We start from the raw sequence: 19072 nt of genomic DNA on the forward strand, positions 1-19072 counted from the left end.
TTGTGTTTATAGAATTTTGGATTTGTTGATTATTATAAATATATGCTACCCACCCACATACTCTATGTACATATGTATATATTCTCTATGTATATTTATATATATATATATATATATATATATATATATACATAAAATAACAAAAAAATCATCATTTGTAGTCGTTCACCATCAACTACTGGATGAAGGCTTCTGCAACACCCCACAGATTTTCCATTTTCCACCCAACCCACTCATATCATATTTGTATTTCGCTTTTTATCTCTTCCTGTTATAATGAACATACATACATACATACATCTGTACAATATTTCAATCAAACATATGTATGTTATACATACATTCAATTCATTCAATAGGCTATTCAAATATTAAATCCGGACAGATCATAAATCTCAATTGATACAGGATTCAATATCGACATCGGACACTAAACGATTGGATGACGGAAGGATGGGGGGTAGTCGCTTAAATATGGTATTTCCCTTGAATAAGGACCAAGTTCGGCGTGCATAATGCGGCTGCCCGGCTAGACAAAGGGCTCTGCGATTAGTGGTCGGTTTTACCTGTCGCCGGCATTCCCGTTCTCGTTTCCGTCGTCGGTGTGTCGACGCGGGATCCGGTAATTTAATTAGCCGAACCCGGTGGGGGGTGGAGTTCGCCACCCCATCCTCGGCGGTCCGGTCCCGTCTTTGACTAACCACTTGTCTTAAATGATTGATACAATTGTACGCCGTCTAGCGCATGCATGCAGTGCAATGCACGTCTCCGGAATGCACCGCCGCGCTCCGGATCTCGGGTAATTGGATTGTATGCAAGTGAGGGGCGAATTAGCCGAGATCCATACCTGCCTTTGTAAATCTGTACGGGCCTTGTACGTGTTTCTGGTCAGACAATGGCATACAAATAAAGTTATGAATCGGCGAATAAGCCATTGTGATGTCGAACTTGCGTCCAATGCAGCCATCGACGAAGCACAATAGATTAAACCCCCCCCTTTTCCGTCTCTTCGATAGTTTGGATTTTCTTAGATTGCGGTCTCGTTTCCGATACTGATAATTTGTCTGTTTGAATTTATACATTTATTAATTTAATATAGTCGACATTCAGAATGTTGGCAGTCTTCGAAAAGGGTCCTTTCTAAAATGATTATAGGTTTAAGTGAATGCGTGAGATTTTTTTTCTGAAAAGGTCGTTTTGTAGAAACGATTCTTGAAATTATATATAATTTTATATGGGTATTTTAAATTAGTATCTGTGTAGGTATCAATATTAAAAAAAATGTTCGTTTATTATTTTTTTTGTATAAAAATTAATTGATTTCTAGAAATTCCAATTATGTATGTCTATAAATATTTTAATCATTTTCTTTTTATTTGTTTCAGGTGAGGATGAATATTTCCAATATTTTGAGCAATTAATTTGAGAAGTGAGTAAATATCTTTTTGTTTCTATTAAAGTCAACGCAGAGTTTCTCAACCTGTGTTTTATGTAAAAATGCTTAGTAGTTTAAATGTTTTATACAAATACATACTTATAATGACCCGACAATGCCGCGTCGATAAACTCACGCAGAACAGCCTATCAATGCCACGCCGATAAAGCCGCGCCGACAATGCCGCGCAAAATAAAACTACAAAATTGAATACAAAAAAAGTTCGACTGAGGATGAATATTTTAAATAGTTGAAATACCATATTGTATTAATATTTTCAGTTTTAGAGCAATCAGTCTGTTTTAATGGTATTTAAATCCGAAATTTTTCATCAATACGCTATTTAATTCATCTAATTATTTTATAAATTTGAAAAGGTGTGACGCCTAATTAGGCTCCTGCAAAAACCTCTTTTTTTGTTAATGTTGCGCCCACTTGACTCCAATGCCTAATTATGAGTATGTTTTTTTGCTATTTATTAAATATGTATATAATACATCGAAATTTAATTTTGTCCTACGCGTGCTATGTCGACGCGTCACTGCACTGCGCGGCTTTGTCAGTGTGGCATCGTCGTGCGCGGCTTTGTTGGAGTGCCATACATATAATATTGTAACGTAGATCTTAGGTGATTGGTGTTCGTCGACCACTGGTTTACTAGCGCTGATCGCTTGATCTCACGTTCGCGCCAAAAAGACCTCAGCGTATAAACGAGTCGTATACAACAACCAATAAGGTATCGCGACGCACAAACCTATGATATCTCTGTGCAGAAAGTATGTGCCTGATGGGTATACATATTAGGCGGTTTTAGTTTGTGCTTCATTTAGAGCTGGCACGTGGACGGATCAAAAACAGTAAACTACCTCTAGCACTACTGCTACGTCTTTCACTCTGATCTCGAAAAACCCTCTACACGTCCACGCTACAATAGTATCATTAGAATTAGGAAATTAAATCAATTTGTCATTCAAAATATCCAAATCTGATATATTCGATTTGACCTGAACTTGCTTGACCAACCTGTCATTATTTTTTTTTTCAATTCTTGTGATTATTTTTTTGAAATTCGCTTCAATTCCTACTATAACATACATATGTACATGCATATGGACATAGTCATCAACTCAAATGCCAAACTTAACTGAGCGATTGAAAAGTCTGCTCTTTAACTTCTGTGTATAATGGCATGTGAGGAAGTGGTAGACAGTAATTATTATAGAATCACGGATGAGACCCGATAGTCGACGGTAATCACAGTAAGACAAATCAGGTATAACATTGTTGAAAGGCCCTCGCCCCCTAGCATCACCCCTCATTAACGACGACATACCTCGGCGACCAATCATCTCCAGTACATACCTGAATAACATACACCCACACGTATTACGTATATGAAATTATACTACACATACATACATTTTGTTAGAGGTCTAGACGCAATCGTGCCGTATTAGCAAATTCACAATCACGATATTCAAATTTTACGGTAATCACATTCGGAGACACGAATCAATTACGAAACGTCCTAAATAGGTCCGATCGCGTGCTTCTCTTTTTCCGTTCTTTTTTTGCGTTTTTCAATCCAAGTTATAATTAAACGTTTGTGCCGTTTTTTCGTTTCGTTTCGTCAGATATCATCACGCCTTTTGTTAACGACCGTCCTCTTCAATGATCTCGTAGGTACGCAAGATGTATGTATACAGATCATTACATGCATAGTGTCGAGTCAGCGCCGCGCTTGTGGCAGACAAATTGGCGTCTTTCTACCTGTCCATTACGCCTAATTGCGTTTGACTGCTCGTCATTTTAATATTTCACGTCTATATTAATTATCGTTAAGGTTGGTTTTTTTCTCGCTCTTTCTCCTTCGGCGCGTTTGAGATTTAGTTTATCCGATTACGACAATTCTAATTATGTAAAGTAAACTGGGTATTATTTTTCGATGTCGATGATGTATGTATTTGCAGCGTGGCGGTGTATGTGTGTATGATAATGTCCGAAGATGTTCTCGAGTGAATGCCGGTCGTGCCGGGGCCAGAGGCTGTGCTGGGAACTGAACCCGTGACCCTCCTCGCTTGACCTTCACCACCCTCAGCCACGGAGCTGAGTAATTCCGTGTTCTGCCTACATGCATTCTTATTTTGTGACTTTATTTCGCGTTGTTGCTAAGTTGAATAATTGATGATTTTCCTCAAAATACCCAATCAAATATATTGTTTCAAAAACATGAAGCGCAATTTTCAGCTGCAATCAGTCTGTATTATTCGTATATCGTATTTCTTGTATTAGGATTTCATGCGTAATAGTATTCTCTATTAGTATCAAGATGAAAACAACGGTAGAAACATTGTGTCTTAGATCTACACATATATATTGGGTATCAATAAATCACTCTCGCCACAGACGTGCTCGTTAGTAATATTCACATATCATACAAGTTTTAAAAGTCATTGTCGCTCGATTTTTAACGACTCTGACTCTATAGTTCCGTTTCTAACAAATACAAACCTTTAATTATAGTAGTTCAAAACTTTAACATTGTATTTTTAAATACATGTGAGCCGTTATATTTGAAAATGGCAAATGTTGTATAGAATCTGCTTTTTTCAAAATATTTTTAATGCACTTATATTTTTTTTATTATATGTTTTTATCATATATGATTTTAATAACAATTGTTGCGTTTTATGTTAATTTCAATATTTTATGTTTATAGCAATCGGATTAAAAGGTAATTAAGTCTGAATTACCTTTAATATATATGTAGTACCCAGTACATTTTCGTAGTTGATTAAGTTGGTTTTTTTTTTAATGATTTAATGTAATGTTACATTTTATTTTATGTTGTACGTAATTTTGCTATTAATAATTTGGAATTGCGACTTCATGATTTACAACTATAAAAAACTTATATAAATTAATTGTGCAATATATTATATTTAATATGCAATTAAAATAAAATGAAGTCGCACTGCCAAAATATTACTCACGTAGGTTAGATTATTGTAACTGAAATTTTCGTATCATAAATATGTGTTGAATTTTTTTTCATCGTTGAATGTGATACGTATTTTAAATAAATGTTGAATATTATTGCAAGACGACTGCAATAAAAATAGTTTTGAGCAATTTGAATTTATTATGTATTATATAAAAAAAACATATGGGACATTTTTGGCGGTGAACGGTAATACCATGTCAGAGGGGGCCAGGGCCGGGTCCCGACATCTTGAGGCAGGCACACCTGTACGGGGCGGCCCCAGGCTCGAGCTGCAAATTGTTGTAGCCGGTACATTACCGTCGCCATTAACCCTTTCAGGTTACTAACCGCCGAATATTATTACACCACTAGCCGGATCGTATTCAACTTGCTCCACGGAGCTCTACACGAGTGATCGACCCACGTTAAACCTCAACCGTACAACGTTACATCCTCACTTTTGAAATTATTATCCATAAATATACCTGTAATGTATGAGAAGATAATTATATTCGTACCTACGTACTTATATACATTGCGTGTAACACGTTTTAAATTTAATTCACGAATTTCGGAAAATGTTGGCTCGCACTAGACTAGCTCTCTTCACATATATCAATATTAACTGTTCGACGGATCCAAACCGCACTCCCATAAACAATAGCCGTGGGGAATGGGAATAGGGTTGCTTGCTTGTTCGTGTCGCTTATTTTTTCTTGTTTTTTTTTTTTTTTGAATTTTGGATTTGAAAAGTTCGCTTGTGCAAAACTCGCACTTTTGGCCGGGTGGCGTCCATATTTTATTTGGTTACCTAATTTCAGCTGAAAGCAAACATTCGTCTAAAGCTAAAGCGGCGGCACGCGGTGCGGCCAAAGCCTCTCGAAATACAACCATGTTTTTCATTCAATAACCGTCTCATAATCAATTTATGAGATTTCCCGGCCCGTCCGACGGCCGGTGAAAAACTTTTTTCCGAAGCGAACCGCACACTCGCCACCCTCCCCCATCCCTTGCCACCCTTTTTTCATTAATATTTTTAATTGTTTTACATTTGAAATAAAAACTGAACAATTGAAACTCCCTGCTTCGGCCGATGTAACTCGTTCAGTCGACCGCGAGGCGATTCAACGCAAAGCTCCCGGCATCAACCGGCAATTTTCTATTTTATTTCATTTTTTTTTGTATTAAGCGCACTTTACCGAAGCTTTTCATGTAAAAGTAATTTTTATTTTGTTTCCATTTTTTTGTGAATGCATTTTACTCAACATTTGTTTGTAAATCTACAAAGGATTTTAACCAGTGTATATTATTTAAAGACTTTATTACCTACATACACTAAATTTTCACATTTTTATCAATGACGGTGATCGAAAATTCAGATCTCCTGATAAAGTTTGTATTTTTATCTCATTTAATTGTAAAGGATCCAATAAAATCAGTATCCCTCCCCTCCCCTTTCTCGCAAATTCTAGTAATACGTCTGTACGAACAATCGTCAGGCGATCGAACAGTGTGACGAAATAAGCCTTTCATATATGAGCCGTTATATACATAAATGGCGGGAGTCCATTTTCAGCTCCAAAAACACTGTTTGACTTAATTAAAAAAAATGTTTTACACTCATTTATCACTTATTTTTATTCAATATGTTCAGAATCTTGGAAAAGCAGAATAAACGTATTACAGGCCACTAGTATTTTTAAATTTGTTGAACGCAACACATGTTTAATATTTGGCGAGATATTTCTCAAAATGACCAAAAGTAGACCAAAGTATGCCACTTTCAATTATAACGGCTCATATAATCAGTTGATTTACATTAAAATACGTAGTATGTATGTATCATGTATCTATGTATGTATAGGTACATATAATAATTGCCCGTTTAAATATTTATTTTAAAATTAAAAAAATATATTCATATAATGCTTAAAAAAAGCTTTTCTAAACGTATTCACCTGTTTGTACTAGTAAATATACAAAATGTTTAACCCTAATTCTGTAGCTTAGATCTTGATTCGAATTAATTCAATGAAAAATATTTAAAAAAAATTGAACTTCCTATGATTTCAATTAAAATTGGATTCATCTCATATTTCTCTAATCTCCTAAGGTTATCATTACACCAAGTACCACTTTCATATTTTTCGGTTTTAAATCATATTTCAACGGATCGAATGTAGTGTTTAGTACCTCTTGATTCTTTTGAATATCTTAAACTTCATCAAAATTCAATCGATGATCTACCGCTCTGTATCATAATTAAAAAAATAAATTAATTACAATCGAAAGAATTAAATTTTTTAACGTTTTGTTGAATACGATCACAATAAAATCGCCGGCTTTGTGCGGCACGCGCTTTCCTCTCGTATTGCGCGTCAGGCAAGAGTATCGGTGACGCTGCTCGCGCGTATCCTATTCCCACATGGGACGGGCCCAAATTGAAATTTAATTAACAGACACCCTCTCCATCCCACTCCCATATCCCTTTTCCCCCAGTCTCTCACGCTTAAAACTTCATTTATTTTCGTGTATATCATAATATTTTTAATTACTCCCCAACCACCCCCTGTTTGAATTGCCAAAAAAATATTTCCACATATGTAATCTGCGTCGCAAGTTTCAATACATATACATTTAAATGTATTTTAAAACTACATTAAAAAAAAAACTATTTTTGACAAAAATTATATAACAAAAGCTTTAAAATATTAGTACACTTTTTACCCAGTAAGGAAGCTTGGGCTTAGGAATAAGCTCAACACCTTTAAGTTGCGTGCGGTTGAGGATGATGAATGCATTTAATCGTCTCTCAGACAACTGCTCTCTCCCTAATCGGGCGTCCAGTTGTTGTAAACTGGCGGTTCGCGGCCCTCCCCCCAATCGCTCACCGCATTTACTCCGCCATTTTTATAATTGCATTTCGCTCGAAACGATTAACTCGAGTCACGTTCCTCTCGGTTGGAAACGCCTCCTGTACCTACATACGTACGTCCACTCTCAAACACTAGCGAAAGTGAGCTCCGTGTTAAGGGAGGGATTCGGGAGAGGACAGGGATGCGAAGGAAAGGGGTGGTTTTGGCCGTCTCCCCGCGGTACACTTTAAACAGTAATTCTCGCACGGAAATTAACCGGCGCCCACACCCTCACCGTGTGGCACGAGAACAAAACAATTACACTTGCCGTCACTAATTAAGAAGTAAAGAGGGGTGGGTGGGTCCTCGTTATTCGTGGGGGTGGGTTTGTAGAGCTGGCGGGGGTGTGGGGCACAGTCGCCGGACGCGTGGTGGACAAATACGAAAACTTCGTAGACCCACGACGCCCTTTAATGAAAAGCCCCCATTAGACCCAAAGTAGTCTCAAAGGGGCTTTCAAAAACCTATATCGCATGCTTGCTATGACGTCCATTATTTTTGAGAAGATGGAGCACTTTCGAAATCCTTATAAAGTCGTCTCAATTATTCTACGCTATATTTAGAGAGCATTGAAGTATCAGTATGCTTTAAGTTCCTTTCTGAAATACATCCATGTATTACATACATTAAGTATCTGCGTATGTACCTTATATTTTCAATTATTCTGCTCTTAAATTTTCAACGCTGTTATGAATATTATAAGCTGTTGTTATCAATATAGAAATATTCTAATAAAAATAAACATTGTGGAATCTAAATTAAAACCACATAATAAGGATAAATGTGAAACGAAACACTTGTGTGAGAGGTATTACTAAAGTAGCTGAAATAAGTACGTAATATAAATGTGGAGTGAAGAGAGTGAAGATATTGAAATAGCAATGTTCGAGTCAATAGTTTGAAGAATAGATATTACACAAGTGGTACCCAAGAGTGCAAGGAAGGCCACAAGCAAGATTTTAAACGAAGTAATGATGAAAATGTGTAGAATCAAGTGGATAGATATACAATCGTATGTATAGAAGTGTGATAACAGATATGAATAGAAGTGTGAAAAATGCTGATTCGTTTATTTATTTATATTTTAAATAGTGCCATCACAGGTCACCCTTAATCGACACTATGACCACATTCTGTATAATTAAATACTAAATAGTACGGATTGTCCTGCATCCACATCCAGAACCAATGAATTAGTGCGAGATAACACAACCAAGCGATAGAGAATTAATCATTAATTCCATTTAAATAACTCTTCTTTTTATGACGATAGTGATGAACCCAGGCTACCAGACAAATAATCTTAGATAACCTACGCTTACTGAGGTGGAAAAAATCCTATTCAGGCACCCATTCATTCAGAAATAAGCCTTGGAGTGTGAACCATCCAATAAAGAATTGTGCGGGTAGTAGGAATAATCATATAATGATGTTTACCACGCACATAATTATTTTGAACATCGCAACCGTTTCAGCAACGACGGGCATAATGTATTACCACATATGTATGTATGTTCACATATACGAATCAATGAGAAGGTTCTCCAAAGTTCTATCGAATTATACTGTTTACATGTACATATACAAATATGCTAACGATTTTATACTCAATCTGTGAAAAGTATTTTTTATTATTTTATCATCGTGGAAAAAATCCGTGATTGAAAATCTGGCGGAAAATTCGTTCGCTATTCGCAGACGAGCGGTCGTTAATTCGTGCGCTCCATTTGTCGGCAACGATGCGCGCTCTAATATTACCGATTCGATCTAATAAAATGTGCAGCGATAATTAAATGCAATTTATAAGTGCATGGCGTGCTGCGGGAGCGCCGTGCAATTTCGGCCGCCCTGTACCAGTTACTGGCCGTAAAGCGGGCGTAATACCTCAAATGGAATATGAAATGCACAATTAAACGATTTTCCATAGTACGAATGTGAAACTTTGACGTCTCCGTGAATAATTTAGGCGGTCTGTCAGGTGGGGATTTCACAAACTAGACTTTTAAACTAAGTATTCATATATGTATGTATGTATGTACGTAGTACGTACATGTCAAAGTTCGTGTATTTATATTATATTATAGATATTATGGTTGAAATTAGATTCGAAGATGCGCGCAGACTGATGCCGTTTGACGTTTTGATGGCCGTGGCGGGTGTTTCAACCCTAATTGCCCTAATTGAATTCCCATTTTGCACATAATTAATTTTAATTGACGTCTGATATAATGAAGGCCGAACGCGAGATGTTTAACGACGCTAATGGCGGCTTGCCTCGCTCGATAGATAATGTAACAAAAACCCTTTAATGATTGACCGTGACGCTCTTTGCCTTGTTATTCACTAATCATTCACTCCTAGGAACTAATTATATTTCATGTACAGCTCTATTTATTATTTAATAATTTTAAGTCTACACTACGTCTTTGTATATATAGGTACATACCTACATAGTACATATGTATATAAGAGGCGCTAGAAAATATTAGTGATAATGCTCATTAGATATACATATGTATGTAGATATATTTTTAAACAATTCGTAAATGAATAAGCGGTTAAAAATACCTATCTATAATATTTAATTACATTTCACTAACGCAATTTAAAATGAAAACAAAATATGAATCGACAATTGCATTTTTTTATAGTCTCAACACATTGAAACTTATTCTTGGAGGTCTGTAATTTTATCTATTTTTATTTTATTTTATATATTTAATTTTTATCATAGGTGCCATGACAGGTTCCCCATAGCGACACTAATGACCAAACTTGTATTGTACATAAATACTTAACACATTCTACAATGTAGGTACAATGTAAAAAAATTATTTACAATCAACTAATTCAGATTTTAGATCTGGATTTTAATAACCATCCAGATCTTGCACCTAGTATTTTCATGTTTTATTTTAGCGATTAAAAAAAGGTTCAATTTTAGAATATCTTTAATCATAATTTCCAAAATATAGATCAATTCGTAGTACATTGTAATACAATATATCAAATCTAATATCATAAATAAAAAAATAATACAAAATGACAATTATTAGGAATACGTAAAAGTGTATTTAAATGCTCTTATCAGTGTTATATTACAAAATATACATACATTCATTTTTACAACTTATTTTATCGAAAATACATAATCCTCATCATATCTATCTAATATAACATTCATTCAAACATTTTCCTTGATTTATGCGGTCTTCGTCTATTTAATTTATTTCTACATCTTGTATACCATTCAATTATTTATTTCATCCTATTTATGATCTGGCTATGCATATAAATATAAATTATTTACTATCTTTGCCGAGAATCGTATATAAACCTGTTTTGTTTTGTAGACAATTCAATGCGAAATTGTTATAGACGAAAAGTAATAAAAACACACAAGTTTCAGCCTCTACGATAAATAAATGCACACTTACATACATACGTATATTTAATGCAATATTAAAAGCAGATACATCCTTTTGCCACCAAACTTTCGACTGCACACTCGATTCTTACTATCACACTATTATTCCTGGATTTATTTATTATTTATTTTTAAATATAAAACAGCGTTTCGCATAAAGCGAATCATTGTGATAAAGACGGTAATAATGTAACGCGTAAAATGCACCTTAAGACGTCAGGCGTTGTAGTGTTAGCAGACCTGTGGGCCACAGTCTCTTTATTGACTACGCGGGCCGCTTTATGGACCGCGGGTATTAATTTACACCGTCTGGCCTCAGATCACGTATTGCCGGGGTCGTATCGTGGCCTCGGAGACCCCGGATAACCCCGGGTAACTTACCCACCCACAAATATTTATCGGATATTAAATCGAAATTTAATTACACGGGCCCGTCTTATTATAACATTGCATTCGTGTACATACTTTTAGCGACCCTTACACCGAATTTCCAGCATAATATCCTTGTGTAAATAAATAAAATCGTAGCTTGTTGCGCGTCGAACATTTGAGAATCTCGTTTAACCAGGTAATGCTCGTAATATAATTTTTTCTATAATTCCCATCGCTCGTACAATAGAAGACGTGACGTGATTTAACCGCAGCAGTCTATCGATCCGAAACGATGATGATTTTTTTTTATTGTTATTTCATCGGCTTTTTGTTGTCAGATCGATACATCTTCGATACAATCCGGCAACTTTTTAGAAACAACGAGGCATTCACCCATTATTCGGCCCGTGTGAAACAAATTTTAATTACTCACAGTAATTCGACACTGCCTTCAAGTAATCCGATAGCCGAATCGAGTTTATCGGCACTCCATAGCTAAAGAGCTCTCTGAAGCTTTTTTGCGAACGTTTTGAAAACCGCGGATCGTGGAAACTCGACGACGCGAGATGATCAAATCGAAATTAGACGCGGTGGCAATTAATTGTTTTAGTATCAAAGCAGGTGCTATCGCAGACGACTATTGAGTGATTAATCCAGTTATTTTTACATACTGTATATTGCAGATATGTGTGTGTGTGTATTTACGTAGCGGTTTTATAGTGCAAATTAATACCTCGAAGCGGGACGATTACTGCAACACTGGATTAGTTCAAGTATCGATAAAGGTAAAATTGAGTTTGGCAAATTGTTTGCTGTGGGGATTTGTGAATTGATGCGAATTAAACCTCATTAAATTTCACCTGTGTGGATATTAACGACGCCACGCTCGCTTAACTACTCAAATTCTACTTTGATTTATGTCTCGATTTGTATTTATTGGCTTGGTATGAAGTGAAATTTGAAAAACTACAGATGTCCTATTCCATAGCTCAGTCACAGCTTTCGATATAGAATTTCTAATATTTCATTGAACGGAAAATAACAATTCAAAGTTTTAGATCAATACATGTTGTGAAGCTAATGGTTTTGAGTAACCATGCCACCGTTTGAGACCATGATGGCAATACGAATTATAACCAGCAACATATATATCTCAGTGGCTCATAGATTCAGTCTGAGCTTTTTATTTATTTCTGAGTATTCAAACTTTATACGAACTTATTTTTTCCTACCTAATAGCACATTCGATTCAATTTGATGTAGCAGAATAGGATTCTGTTGAAATTTTTATATTATTTTGATCTTTCTAAAACTTAATCTAAATATTTTAAAGCTTTACCAATAAAAGTTTTATTACTAATACCGTTTTAATTAATCAGCAACATAGCCCAGTGGTTAGCGTATAATGCTATTAAATGGGGGGTCATGGGATCAATTGGTGGCCCGGTGTTGCTGACCGGACATTGGGTATATTTATGTGACTCTAGGTCAATCTTTTTCCATCAAAGTTTGACAATTTATCTGATTTAATCGTTGAAATGGTTCCAAACAAATTGGCAACCTACCCTCATTTGTCCCCATTATTTGAATATAATTCCAAATTTATATATATATATATATATATATATATATATATATATATATATATATATATATATATATATATATATATATATATATATATATATATATAGCACATATGTATTAATTTGGCCATAGGTAAATGTAAATTGGCACCTTAACTAATTACAACAACGTTTTTGCATTTCTCTATTACTTATATTATCTTCTGGTTTATTCTAGAATAAATTACTTATATTTATTATATTCCTTCTATCCAACATTGAAACTATGTACATATATGCCAACATCTTAATTATATTTTGATATTGTAAGAATCTTGATCTATGTATTTATTATAGCAGTCATATACGGAACTGTACTTCTGGAATCTTCTTCAATAACCTTTCCTCAAGCATTCCAAATACTTTCTCCGAACAGCCGTCATATACACGTATATATATTTTTAACAATTATTCCCCCTTACACTTGCTGGGTCACTAAAATTAAGTCAAAGTACATACATTCTGTTTTATTTTTACAAGGCTCTTATTGTATGGGATATTTTTATGATCCAAATGTTTTATGATACAAATCCCAAGATTAAATATATGTACATATGAGTATACGTATGTATGTGTATGTATATTTGAATTGATAATTTAAAATTTAAATATTGGAATGTGTGTATTTATAGTGTCATATCAATTACTTACCTGCATTACGTCAGTTTTGGTATACGAATAATATTTGTCAGTAATATATTTCAGTCGATGGCGGCCGCAACCCTCGTAACTCGGTATCCTCATAAAATAATAAGCGGGCGAATGTGTTCAGGTCTACCGAAAAGGGTGGGCGAGAGACTGAAGGGGTATGGGGGTGGTATGGCAAAGCCTTCCCTACAACAATTAAATTAATTAGACAAATCTTTATGACACTCAAATTCCTTCTGAATTAACAATAAAGGCAGGAAATCCACTTGCGAGAGGCTTTATATCCGGGAATGAAACGGAAACCCGGCCCGTGTGTTCCTATTTCGCTCTCTTTGTGAAACTTGCTTGTGTGTGTGTATGTATGAATGTATGTACGTGTGTATACGTAGGTACACGGAATGGGAAAATTGGAAAATTTAAGCGTTTCGCTAATTGTTTGGACCGTACGACTCCCACTTCGGACCGTATTTAATTTGCGTTTATTATTACTTTTATTGTAACGACCCTCTCGTTGAAATTAATCCTTCGGGCCGATTATTAAATATGTCGGCTGGGCCCACCCGCACACTCTCTCGTCGTTGTCCGCTGTAAAACTCTGTAAAAGTGGCTGTAAAAAAGAGTGTAAGCCGTGTGTGTGTGTGTGTGTGTTGGGGCTGTAAACTTTATTTTTTTATTGCTATGCGCTGTAAAAGACGCCCCCCGTGCTATTATGATCTTATTCAATATTAATTACGTATTTTGAATTATGAGCATACATATAATATATGCATAATGTGTAGCGCGCTTCTTTACAGTTGTGCAACTATGTATGTAAAAGTCCTTTGCGACCATTAAAATTTCAAACAAATTTCTGAAATGAGATAAGATTTAGTTATACAAGAAAGTTGCATTCCTTTTGATTTCACATATTTTCCATACATACATACACTGGCATTATGTACGAGTATCTGCTATAAACTGCCTGCAGCCCTAAACTAAACCGACACGAATCATTATATTTTGAGAATCACTGCCGCATTATGTCACTATTTCCATCCAATTTGCATCGATCTTTATACAACTTTTTGACATTACCGTAAATTCATTAACAAAAAGTATGACAGCTGTGATTAAGTGTTTCATCTCATTTCTCAATATAATGGAACATTCGACTAAATGACTGGCTCCATATATGTATGTATGTAGATAGAACATTTACTTGGCTACTGTGCATTGTAAAATCGTAGCCAACAATGAGCTGAGATTAAAATCACTGTAATTGAAGATAATACTTTCGCCATTTGTCCCAGTAGTAATGATGTCAGAATTAATTGAAGAATTTGAAAAAAAATAACACACCATGTTGAAAAAACAGGCGAAAAGTTTATTCGTACAAGGGTAGTTGATATAGGAGCGAGAGTGAAGAAATTGAAATAGACGGGTCATGTAGCTAGAAGTATGGATGAGAGGTGGAAAAAATAAGTGCTAGAATCGTACCCGAGAGAATTTAAAGGGTGAAAGGAAGATAGCTAGGCGAAATTAGGAAAATGTGTGGAGTGCGATGGATGAGAGTTGCAGAGACGAATGGAAGCACTTTGGCGAGACCTTCATCCAACAGTGGATGGTGAATTTAATGTTGATCATTTATTATAATATATAAAAATTTTAAATAAAATTTTTTTACAATTGTAAAACTTATGCAAATTTGGTATATTATCTTTGAAACCGTAAACTAGTTTTGGAATGGGTCTTATTTAATTTTGAGGGTTTTTTTAGCTTTCTAATAACGCCGGCTAGTAATTCATAAAAATCTATAATTCATTTGAAACTATTGAAAATATCCTCACATTTTAATACAATTTTGTAAATTTGCTTAAAGTTAGAAACAGATGCTTCAAGCTCGCCTTCTACGAAATCTGTTTTAATTAAACGACCTTAGAGTAGCGGGAGAGCGTCACACATAATTTTGAATAATCAACGAACTCAAACAATTCAATTAATTACCCTGTAAACTGTTAATTATGAAACTTCACATAAAGGGAAAGGGGCATCCTACCTGTTACCTATCCGGGGGTGGGGTGGGGCCCTTCGCCAACCCGTCAACCCCCACACTTTCTCCTGTAGAACGGGCGCCCGTTCCACCGTGACCTCCGTGAGGGTCTTCTCTCCGCTAAATTGGGCCCTTAATTATTTTCGTCAAGTATCCTAAAGTGTATATGTATGTATGTATGTTCGCTAAAATTTTCATATCAGGTGTTGCAAACTTTTAAGCACATTTTAAAAAATTTCACTAGTAGGTTGACATTCTGTTTTGTTATTATTTTATAAATTTATTATTATTTAATTAAGAAAATTCGCATTTGGTTTTAATACGATACTTCACATATGTATATACACATACTCGTACATTGTTTGGGCTTGCGTTCCTCTGAGCTTCGACAATGGAGTCCGTGGGAGTTTCGCTACCTCCACGTAAGCCCTTACATGTGTCAGGCCCTCATTCCTAATTCAGCCTCCATCCCGTCATTAAGGCCCTTAACAGCTCCCCGGCTCCACTCTGAAAATTTAAGGTCTTAATTTTATAATCATCCCGTAAACAATTAGGGACTCTTTCGCGTAGCAAACGTATACCTATCCCCCGTATAATGTTTGTTAAATTGAAAACAATTTGGGTCGTTTATGCGCGCGTAACGCTTTCCACAATTGCCATTACACACAAATACACATTTACCTACATCTAAGTATGCACATACATATGTATATATATATATATATATATATATATATATATATATATATATATATATATATATTATATGCATTATACTAGGTGTAAAAACAGTATGGAATATTGATCGCTTCTTATAAATGTTGATTATATGAATAAAAGAACTTGAAATTAAATAATTTTATAAAATTCATTTTTGTTTTCTTGACTATTGAAAATTTTTTACTTACATTTTATAATACAAGAACTGAATTTTAAATATTAACCAACTTATACATACATATGTATAATTGAGCAACCAACTTCCCTGATGTCTGTCAATTTTAGCTGATGGTTCAAAGAATTTATATATTACTTTGTTATACAAATAAAATATTGTAATATTATAATCGGTAATTCGTGTGCAAATTTTCAAGAAAATCGGCTCAGCATAATGAATCTAAAATCGATCATAAAATTATAGCCGACAAACATGAAAATATATTAAAATTGTTTTTACAAAAATTGCTCGATTGATTTTTAGGAATTTAATTTGTTTCATTAAATTTAAATTATTTGTGATGTTCTTTTGCCATGAAAATCAATTTTTTTCATTACATTTGCAAAAGTCACTTGATATTTCATCATGATCATTATTCACAGCCATTCCCCATCCACTGCTGAATGAAAGCCTCTAGAATACGCTTCCATTCGTTTCTGTTTTGAGCAACTCTTAGGGCGAAAACACACAGCGATGCACATGGCACGTGGTTTTATTTAGATACTTTTAAACATGCGAAAAAAATGGGCCGTGCCATGCACATATTCATAGAACGCCCAGCATGCCCCTCTGGAGTGTTTTTGGAAAAATTGTATCCATGTATTTATCCTTGCTTGACAGTGATCGAAGGTGTATCCCATATTTGAAGAAATGTAGGAGACCACACACAGCGGAGAGCCATGCACATGACGTGCCGTTCTTCCCTGTGTGATTTCGCCCTTATCCATCGCATTCCACACATTTTTCTGATTTAATTCACCCATTTCCGCTGTGGCCTTTCTTGCGCCCTTTTACACTGTCTCGGGTACTATTCGAGCACTTCTTTCGTCCATCTATCGTCCGTTCTTCTAGCTACGCGACTCGTCCATCTCCATTTCATTTTATTTACTCTCATTTCGATATTCATATACGTTTATGTAAGAGCTGTACTAAATTTTGATATGTTTCATATGAAAATCTAAAAATTGTTAAAAAATATTGGGCTTTTATTACATCAAAAAGTTTATGTTAATTTTAAAGGATTTTTTGACATTCCCAATTCATTATATAGTCACCTTTCAAAATATAATCAATATTCAGATGTTTTTAGTCAAATAAGAATTTTCATCCATTCGATATATACATACATATATCAAATACGTTTTCGCGTAATGAATATAACAAATCGTGACCGTCCGTTAGGTCACGATGACCGTTCGAATATTTTCTGTAATTATTGTTTCAATTACAGAGGGATTCGAGTAATGATGATTGTAACAGGGTATCACTTATAAAGCAAAGCTTATAATCCGCTCCATTAGGACATTAAGCGGGATCGGCAGTGGTAGGAGTTGGGACCGGCAGAATTGTAGGGAGTTGGGTGGTTGTGGGAGGAGGGGGGTGTAAGGTCGGTTCGAATGAAGGTTGTATTACCAATCTCCGGATAAGCCTTTCAGTATCGCCGTTTCGATTTATATATAATACCAATTACTTCTACTACAAATACGACTTTCAATTTAACCCCTCATTGTATATTCCCTCGCGGATTTGCGTGCCAATTTAACGAAGTGGGAATTTTCCAAAAAAGATTTCCGCTCCTGTGTAAAAGTTTTGCCGGCTCACAATTCTGTAACGATAAATATAATTGTTATTTCAAACTCAACAATGTATCTATGATCGCCTACTAATGAATCTTCCACTTACATATTACATTGCTTTGTGCTTTTCACCAATTTGAATTGCATCCTTGTATAATGATTATATTTAAAACAATAGATTCTATATTTGTGTGGAATCATCTCAACGACCAAACGAAATCAACAGATTTAATTTTATAGAATTTCTAACTAAACTTTAATTGTATAAACTGTTAAACTGCCTCTAGTCTTCTTCATTTCCTTAGCTACCATTCAAGTACTTCTTGTACTTATTAGCTATGCCATTATTCATAGCTTTAATCTCCCTTGTTCTTTTTTAGATACCTTTCGTCATTTCAAAGATAGGTCGTTATTTATTTATTTACTAGTGTTTTTTTACCGGGCTTCGCTCGGTATTTGTAATATAAACCGCTTAAACATGGTCAATCTAATAGTTTTTCATTATCATTTTATTAAATTTATTTGAATAGTTTTATTTTATTTAAATTTATTTGAATATTAATTTGTTTTTTATCAAATTGAACGTCATGGATTCTACGACCCGCACAAACAAACATACATACATACGAAGTCTCTTTCGAAATTATATATTAGATTTTACAGGTGTGCACGCATACATTTTTCCATCAAACACGAGATCTATGATCAAACATTGTACAAAAGTATTATACAAGACAAATACAAATCAACAATTGTCAAATTTAAAGCATTTTATACAAATCAGCGAAATTCGAGATACAGAAAACTTGAAATTTGCGAAAAATGGGTAAAGGTTGCCAATTTTGTTAAGGTATGGCGAGCAGCAACCGGTGGGATTGAACCCGTGACTACTTTGTTCAAAAGCATTATATGTATGATAACCACTAGTCTGTGCTTCTGGTTAATATGTATACCTATGTGTATCTTCCCACGATTCTCAACCAAACATTATATCGTATTTGGAATTCTCGTTGGTTAGTCACACGCAACTGTCATCAGAGTCATCAGAATGAGTTTTCTTACATACATACTTGCATTTACGATAATTTGGTTGCGTACCTACCTACATATGTACCTTTCTCAAA

General features: G+C 34.9%; 1 protein-coding gene across 10 annotated transcripts in view; it reads left to right on the forward strand.

Moving 5' to 3' along the window:
• LOC143910264 (LIM domain transcription factor LMO4.2) overlaps positions 1–19072 on the forward strand; it is a 361988-nt gene that overhangs the window by 313363 nt on the left and 29553 nt on the right. Inside the window, exon 6 of one of the 10 annotated variants that reach the window (XM_077428666.1) lies at positions 1386–1624. The exons of 8 other annotated variants lie outside the window; for them this stretch is intronic. The gene's annotated coding sequence lies outside the window, so the exon portion shown is untranslated. Of the gene's footprint in view, positions 1–1385; positions 1650–19072 lie in introns of those variants that run through there. One more of the 10 variants, XM_077428664.1, reaches the window with a different exon arrangement.

Source organism: Arctopsyche grandis, chromosome 4, assembly GCF_051622035.1.
Source record: "Arctopsyche grandis isolate Sample6627 chromosome 4, ASM5162203v2, whole genome shotgun sequence".
NCBI classification, from domain to species: domain Eukaryota; kingdom Metazoa; phylum Arthropoda; class Insecta; order Trichoptera; family Hydropsychidae; genus Arctopsyche; species Arctopsyche grandis.